Genomic DNA, 9,081 nt, shown 5'->3' on the forward strand with positions numbered 1-9,081 from the left:
ACACTTGACTTGGTCGTTGAATATTGATTTACTAGTAGTGGTCACGACAAACTTACAACAATTTACTCTAACTTACGTGTTTTCTTGTAAGACTACCGACTTATTCCAAACTTTTTACGAACAACCCAATTCAGTCCGTCAAATGCGTTAATCGTCTTAATTTGCAGTATCCATTGAATTAATTTTAAAGTATATTTCTACATAAACATTCCCTTCCGAATATCGGTTACTCATTAAAACAGACGGTGACCCTAACAGAGTTAGTTGTATTTTTGCTCAGGGTGTTTGTTTACAATTTTTGTGTCACATGTCGCCTCCACTAGAAAACCCCGGTATCTAGACCCGAAGCAATGCCTAAGACATCGAAGTAAACCACCGATTTTCACTTACATCAAAACACCGTAGACAGACACAAAATCAAACAGACAGAGACAAAGGAAGGACAAAATACAAACTATTTTCAACAAGGGGATAGGGGTTGGCCTATTCCCAAACCGCCCCCTACACCCTACCCCTCCGTTTGCGCGTTCACGCGGAGGGTCCGCCTACGAGTGTGGAGCGGTGTGGAGGGGGAGTGGGCTATCAAGCCCTCAAACAGCGAGTCTGCAGCGGTGCTGACTTGAGACCGGTCTCTACCTGACCGGAGTCGCGCTGTGTGTTTCCGCAGCAAACAAGCTGTTAACAAGTAGTTCCAGCAAACATCCACTGATAAACTGCGATGTTAACAACCCCTCATATGTTTTAACTTAGGATCATACCTGTGTTTAGTCTAGAAAAAGGTAAATGTGTGCATTTTATTATAAAGTTGTGTATATTTACAGACTGTTGCAAAAACTAAGAAGCTTATAAACATCAGGTTTAAAACTAAAAGAGCTTTGAAACACAATGAAAGATGTTTGGAGTTTTATTTGAGTTATTCATTTAAACTTTTTGTCAAAGAGATGCTGATTTGAAACTGTTGTTACATACAGTTACGGCATTTCCTGTTTCTGCCGGAGAGAGGGGAGTCCGTCCCAAAGCTTGCCGCTGTATTTACTCCCTCCATCTGACAGGAGGGAGCCTCGTTGAGCTGCGAGTGTGGCTACAGACGGAGTTCACTCCGTCACGGAGGGGTAGGGTCGAGGGATTGGATTGGGCCTAAGGCTCCATGGTAAACTGTGGTAACATGAAGAGCCGTTTGGGAGCCGAAAGAGCCGGCGCTTTAAGAGAGCCGAGCCAAATGATCCGGCTCACTAATGTAAAAATACAGTATCTATAAGGGACCCCCCCTATTTCACTATGAATGCAGATGGTTGAGATTCTGGAAAAATGATTGGTAGATACAATAGAAAATGTACAGAAACATTGCAGCCTCATGCTGCATCATCTACATTATCTACACACAGGGCTCATATTATTAGCATTTGTTTCTCAACTTTTACCCTTTACACTGTATCATTGATTGAATTTTCTATGCGTATAATTATGTTTTCTCTTTCCTCACAGCTATCATCGATGTGACTTTAAGATTCCTCTAGTGATTAAGAAAGGTGAGACCCTTATCAGTCATGTATCTCAAAGAATGATTCCAGCGTGATGTCGATTTTTGATCTATTGCTGCTTTCTCTGTTCTTTGTGTCTCTCCACTCCTGAAGGAGCTGATTCCCAGACGGAGGACTGCATCTTAACCACCTACAACAAGGTGAGTTATAGACAGAGTTTATAGCACTGTTACATTTAGCCGGAGGCCGTTGCTTTGTTGCAAATGAACAAGGTGGCGCAGCACTGTGGTGGGGCTGTAATGATCGGACATAGTCGCTTCTCCTGGAGTCTTCAAAGAGTTCAGCTTTCTAATTTAGACTGTGGTTTTTCTTCAATATCTTCTCCGTATTGCCATTGTTTGATATCCATAAAAGTCTGATATTATGAAAGACTTTTTGATTCTGTTTCCTCCAATGTTACTTCCGAGGAAGACATATCATTGCAGTCATATGAAATTACTTTTATCCACTTAACACATTAAAAAAATGGACTCACTTTAGCTTGATGCAAATTCATATGGTCCTATATGATCTTTTAGTTTAGAGAAAAACGCATTTGTTCTTTACTTCAGAGATAATGTGATGATCAACCATGTTTTTATACTTCGTACACAGAGGCCTAGCTACAGTACTATCACCTGGAAGCTAATACAAACTACAAAGTAGTTGTTGTTGACAAATATTGTTGTACAGGTCTTGTGATCTTGTGATGCATGGCAGTGGATAAAACAAGCCTTTTTGTGTACACTGCCACAAAATGTGTCTCTTGAATATTCTGCTAAGTGTGGTTTGAGGCGGCAGTGGCTCAGTCTGTAGGGAGTTGTTTTTGGAACCGAAGGGTCGAAGACCGGTTCACATCCCGATTGGACCAACAAAAAAAAAGAATGGAGTGAGCTGGTTGCTGGAGAGGTGAACATATACCTCATATTTACCCAGTTCACCTCCAAGGCCACTTCCGAGGTGCCCTTGAGCAAGGCACCTAACCTCGAAACTACCGCCAGGTACTGGCGTCAGCATGTTGTGTGTGTGCATGTATCCTCTTTGTTTGTGCGTATGTCCTCCCCTGTGTGTGTAAACCTGTATGGGATTAATAAAGTATGTCTTCTTCTTCTTCCCCTATCAGTGGGACCAGATCCAGGAACTGCTCGGGCACCCAATGGAAAAACCCGTAGTGCTCCACAGGTACGATCATATGCTCTTGAATCTGGTCACATTGCACCATTGCTTCTTTAAATGTGTCCCACTTACATCTAAGATAATTTTAAAGTTACAACTTAGATGTTGTTTAAGGCTTTGGCAGTCTGGGGGCTTGAGGTAACTTGAAAGTGGTACTCTTTCAAATCTGTATGCAAACTGTCTCTGAAATAATGACATGTTTGTGTTTGGCAGGTCCTCATCCGCTAATAACACAAACCCCTTCGGCTCTACATTCTGCTTCGGACTGCAGAGGATGATCTTTGAGGTCAGAACACACATCTCTTTGGACTTAGCTAATGTTCCAATGTGTATAAAAGGCCTGATGCAAACAGCAGTACACTTAAAATGATTGTTTACCTTATTCAGAATATGTGATTCAATCCATTCTAACATTCTCTTTCTGTATTCCTCTCTCGCAGGTGATGCAGAATAACCACATAGCATCAGTGACCCTCTACGGAGCTCCACGGACTAAAGCTCGACCTGAGACCAGTAGTAGTTCCCACTGAACAAGAAACCAGAACCACATCCCATTCTGGCCTGTCCTGAAATCTCTTACCTCTGCTGACTGAACCTCTAACCCAGAGCCAGATTCTTAACCAAGCAGACCCAACCCAGAGCAACAAAGCATTTCATACCCAGCTCAGATGCTACTCATGAACAGAAAATCAACCAGAACCTAGAACGTCTAAAATCCTGGAGGGTCCTACTTTCTCTTCCAATAAGACACGTCCAGTCGGCACAGTCTACTCAACCCAGACTATCTAGGATCTAGCTGCATGGTCGCAGTGCTGGACCACTGATGCATTGAAATGAAACTGATAAAAATAGGTTTTGGTTTGAATATCCCTGTGGTGCTACAAATTGGTGAAGAAATCTGTAGATCTCAAGTAGAGCTCTCCTGTTTCCATCCAGCGAATGAGTTTGCCCAGGACCGCAGAAGAAGAGTTTATCCCGACTGAAGATTGGATGGCATGCAAAGGGCAGTCTGTGTATGACATAACCTCCATAACATTGTGGCGAGATGACCTGCATTCAATTATCATCTGCAAAAAATCTCTATGGAAACTGCTCTGGCCAAAGTCTTGAAATAAACGTGAGCTTGACCCACTGAACTGAAACATCAACACTGCCAGCTTCAACGAGTACCACCTGTCTTCCTACCGAGACTTCACAACCAGGCTTGGCCGGCTCCATCACCACCCTCAACGCATCTAAAACCATTTGCATCAGAAGCTGCAGATCACTGTAACCAAAAAAACAGAAAAAAAACAACCATAAAATGAGAGGAAGAGGAGAACCAAACACACTCAGGGGTGTGGAGAGACATGTGGCCCAGAACACGCCCACAACAGATGTGAAGCCTCTAGAAGCAGAACCATCCAAACATCAGCGTCATCGTTTCCCTCGTCCAATGTCCTACGTACTGTTCCTCCAGCTGTCTTCAGTGGTGCACACACACACACACACACACACACACACGCACACGCACATGCACACATATAGTCTTGTCTGTCTCCTTGCTCCAACACTCACATGAATGGGAATCTGCTTGTGTAACGCTGTTGTTTATTTCAAATTGACATTTCAACACACAGCATTTCAGTCCCTTCACCACTATACGTGTGTATTTCTAACACATAAGAGCTGGTTTATCTTTTTTAGCCTTTTGAGCACAAACACGGAGACATGCAGGCATGGCACGAGATTTTGCATGAACTTGCTTTTGAATGAGAGGACGTATTATAAGCACAACTGGCAACCTGTTTGTTGAGTTTTTATGATCCTGCACGTTGTTAGGGGTAAAGACAAATATATTTCCATTTCCCCCGCTTCAATTATTCACACCACAACCATTTTCTTTGTAGTTTTTAAATTTGTATTTGCACCAACACACGCCGTTTTACTTACTTGATTGGTTGATTTGGCCATTTCCTCAGACTGTTGGTGGAAACATTAGGAGAGGTGTGTGTGTGTGTGTGTGTGTGTGTGTGTGTGTGTGTGTGTGTGTGTGTGTGTGTGTGTGTGTGTGTGTGTGTGTGTGTGTACAAGATCCTCTCATGCAGTTATTTACTTTTTGTTACTCTCCTCTTTCTTCATTTCTACATCCACACACTGCAATTCATCCCTCAGCAATTGTTTCCCTGTTGAATTGCCAAATGCTACAGCCAAAGAAGTTTCAGGAAGATTTCAATTGCTGACATTTTCACTTTAGTCTCGTCCTAAGGAGAGAGTCTCCTTTCTCTTGTGTCAAAACTGCATCCGCCTCTAAATTCAGTTCCTGGTGTCTGTTACGGCTGACAATAATTACAAGGGATGTAAATAACTGACTCATGTATCTGTGTGTTTTGAGACCAGATCAGCCTGTCTCTCATCTGGATTCATTTACAGCCAGACACATTTACAATATGAACAACTATAACTTGTGTATTGTTGTAATTGTTTTCAGAGAGCTGTGATTTAAAGATCACCGTTATTTCTCTGTGAATTTAATACATGGGAACCCATTCAGGAAATTGGAAAGAACATCAGTCATTCTGTCATCATAACATTTGTTTCCCTCCCAATGTCTGAATTTAAAAAATGTTTTAATCGTAAGCATTTGAAATAAACTGTGTATTAGTTTGAATACACACGTTCTCTTTTCTTGTCCATTCATACAAAGAACCATTTAGTTTGTTTCACTATTGCTGAATGTATTATTGCTTATGTGACGGCATTAGGGCCCCTGTACATGAATACATGTTGCAGATGGGAGAATAAAATGCACAGTTGGCTGCTTCGAGGTGTTACACAGTATTTTTTCAGTGCGGGTCAAATTTATTTTGTCATTATGTCCTGGCGTATATGGAGAAGCTTGAAGATTTAACATTCAAACTGGCTCCACTGTGGTGTTTTATTATATATTCATTACTCTTCTACATGTCTGAATTTCTGTATTGTTATGATAGGAACTAAAGGTTTTAGAATTTGTACCCTTTATTTACAGTAAGCTACCTTGTTTTTGGCTCAGATTTCCATAGGGTTTCTTTCCGTACGAATGACCATGTGAAATGGAAGTAGAAGAAATGAATTTATGTGCAGTGCAATTCAAGTTATTCAGTTTTATTTTGTGTATCCTGGCCCTGATTCTTGGAGTTGATGTACAAATGCTGTAAATGGTTGTGTGCTGTTAATCCGGCGTCCTGTTATTTACATGACCTACATGGCTTATACACACAACTGACTCAGGCACTGACTGAGTGTCTTATTATTCCCTCTGTCATTCTGATTATACTTTAACTTAGGAGGATGCATCTGCTCACAGCTGACTCTTTGACACTGAGATTTTAAATTTTTTATTCCAGTCCACTCTGTATTAAACATTGTCCTTGTAAGATGCTAAGGTGGCACGTACACAGATTTCATGTTTATGTTGGATCCACCTGGATGGCATTAAACTAAATGGTTGCAGGGAAAACATTACCCTTTTTCAAATTTGGACTAGATGATATCTTTGTTTGAGATGTGTTTTTATAGTGGACAGATCTCATTTGGAATCTAGCGTTAGCATGTTGCTAGAGTTAACGTGCACTTGTTTACACGACAAAAACTAAAATCTCTTACTAGCCAGACCCCTCCCTAAATTAGGTATTGTGGTTTTTGGAAGCAGGAGAGTCTTTTCCTAAAATTGGTGTCACAAGCTAGGGTAATGTTTCAGGACAAATGGCAACAAGTAAACTCATTTTCTCAATAAGCTCCTACATTTAGAATGTCATTGAGCAATGGGCTGTCCAGCCATGTCTGATGAACCTTGACATTTCCTTTTTTCTGTCCTGGTTCATCTATAGACATGCATATCAACACCTGTGTAATATAATCGCCCTGATGGAGATACAACTTGCTTTTGGGCAAGTAGGCCGCCTACATAAAGAAAATCCAGAAAAACACAAAACTGTTGAATATGGTGCCTGATCTCCCACCGAGCCTGTCTTTGATTTGTGTCCCCTTTGTACACATGTTGTTGTACATACAGTTTGAATATGTATTTGAATCTTTGTACGTATGTGTTTGTGTCAATGAGCATTAGCAACATGCTAACATGCTTTTATGGCCATCTGTTGTTTTAGTTTACCTGTTACATAGAGAGTGACAAGTTGGTTTGTTTGGATGGGTTTTTGAGTTTGTTCATTTTCTTTGCTTTTTTGACCAAGGTTTTTGTTTAGTTTTTTATATGTGTGTTTATAATTACACCTTGCACCCAGAAGAATGTGAAAATGATTTGCACCCCTAAAGGTTCATCTTAGGTAGGAATACATGATTTGAGCAACACAATTCAGCAAGGAAAACAGGATCTACATTAAAAACATTCCTTGTCTTCCACCATATTGGTCATTGCTCAGAAATTCGAAGAGCTTATCTTTTGTCAAAGATGATGTGAAAGTAATACAAAGTAGAGACAGGAATGAATGAACCAAGAATACCCTGAGGAGAAACGTACATATTTTGAGTAAACTTAGCTCGGCACAAAAATATAGAATCCACTTATACATGAAAAATATTCTACATAACGCAGTTTTGGTAAACCCAGTGCAGTGAGCTGCATTGTTGCTAAAAGAGTAGCTATAGCGTGCTAGCTAGGTAATGAATCTCATCACAAACTAAAAAAAAACAAGTGGAAACTTTAATCTGGAGGTCTGTGTTGCTTTTAAAATATAACTTTTTCTCTCTTTTTGTATTCTTTAGTTGAAGTGCAGGAATGAATGATTGTTATATCATTTGTATTGCTTCAGTTCAGTGATAATCTCATATTAACGCTTTGTATTGCCTGTTCTTGGTATCATAATGCTTGTCCATCTTGCTTTTTCTCATGAAAATATTTCTTGGATTCAGTGCATTTGAAGGCCATTTCTGGAAATGGGTCAGCTAATTAAACCTTGTGAAACTCATTGGAATTTGGCATTTTATATTTTGAATACTATAACTTTATGTATGTAACAAGATGATTTATTGAGCTTGTCCACTGATGAAAGGCAATAACAATACCATGTAGTGCAAAGGGAAGGAAAGGACTGACTGAAAGCTTCGCCCCGGCAAATGACTTTTTACTGTGTTTGATGGCAGTAGTTGATATTACTGCTGCGCAATGCCAACAACTCCAATGCAACGTTCATAAAATCAAATACTCACAAATCATCGACATCAAAGATCATTTTCTTTGTGTGCAACCAGGATATGAAAAAAACAATACAAATGTGGATGTGAAAAGTGATTCAGAAGTTTTTATTTCTTGAAACTGTTGATTTATATTGCTTATGTCACTTAAGCCATGAGCTAAGAGACACTATATTATGACTGTTTTCAAGATACTACACTTTTCATATATTTAAATGTACTATACTGAGACTTTATTAATATAGTATGTATAATATTTTTTGAAACACTAAACTGACTTTTGTCTTTATGTTTAGAGCTACTAAAAAAGATTTTTTTCTGATAATATCGACATACTAAATTATGCCTTTTTTCATATTTTTCAACCTACTATACCATGACTTCACAATATATTTACGAATTACTTTACTATAGCTTTTTTTTAATAGGATTTTTTCCATAATTTCGACACTGACTTATTTTATATTTTCAAAAAATTAATTTTTTTATTATATTTTCGACATACTCCTTTCAACCTAATTTGTTTCCCTATCCTTCAACACACTCCTTCCTTCCTGCAGAGATCAGACTGTATAGCATCACGGTCCCTGGTAAACCCCTACACATACAGTATAACAACAAACAACAAAGACTAATTAATAATATCAATTATGTGCAATATACAGTGGAGGATATAAGTATTGCAGTATGCAGATTTTTTTAGTTTGCCCACTTATAAAGAAATGAACAGTTAATGGTATAGGTTTATTTTAGAGAGTATATGAAAAATAAAATCCAGAAATGTACATGATATAAAAGATAAAAGTTGATTTGCATTTAACTGTGGGAAATAAGAATTTGATCCCCTTGCAAAACATGTCTTAGTACTTGTTGGACAGCACAGAGGTCAGACGCTTCTTGTAGTTGGTCCCCATGTTTGTGCACATCTCAGGAGGGATTGTGGTCCACTCCTCTCTGAACATCCTCTCCAAATCCTTCAGGTTTTGGCTGATGCTTGGCATCTCGAAGCTTCAGCTCCCTCCTCAGGTTTTCTATGGGAATAAGGTAGATGATAGACTGGCTCGGCCATTCCATCACTTAATGTGCTTCTTCTTTAGCCACTCCTGTGTTGCCTTGGCTGTATATTAAGGTTTATTGTCGTGCTGGAAGACCCATCCATGACCCATTTTCAGTGTCCTTGCTGAGGGAAGGAGGCTAACGCCCCCATCGC

The 9,081-nt window shown here is 39.6% G+C and overlaps 1 long non-coding RNA gene across 1 annotated transcript; it reads left to right on the forward strand.

Annotated features, from left to right (window-relative positions):
• Window positions 1–1,480: 1,480 nt before the first annotated feature.
• On the forward strand, window positions 1,481–7,964 carry LOC104946848 (uncharacterized). The gene is made up of 5 exons (XR_798502.1): window positions 1,481–1,529; window positions 1,635–1,681; window positions 2,644–2,702; window positions 2,910–2,982; window positions 3,137–7,964. It is a non-coding gene; the product is annotated as an uncharacterized lncRNA (long non-coding RNA).
• The last annotated feature ends 1,117 nt before the right edge of the window (window positions 7,965–9,081 follow it).

This window comes from Notothenia coriiceps, unplaced genomic scaffold (assembly GCF_000735185.1).
Source record: "Notothenia coriiceps isolate Sejong01 unplaced genomic scaffold, NC01 NC01_scaffold00011601, whole genome shotgun sequence".
Lineage (NCBI taxonomy): Eukaryota > Metazoa > Chordata > Actinopteri > Perciformes > Nototheniidae > Notothenia > Notothenia coriiceps.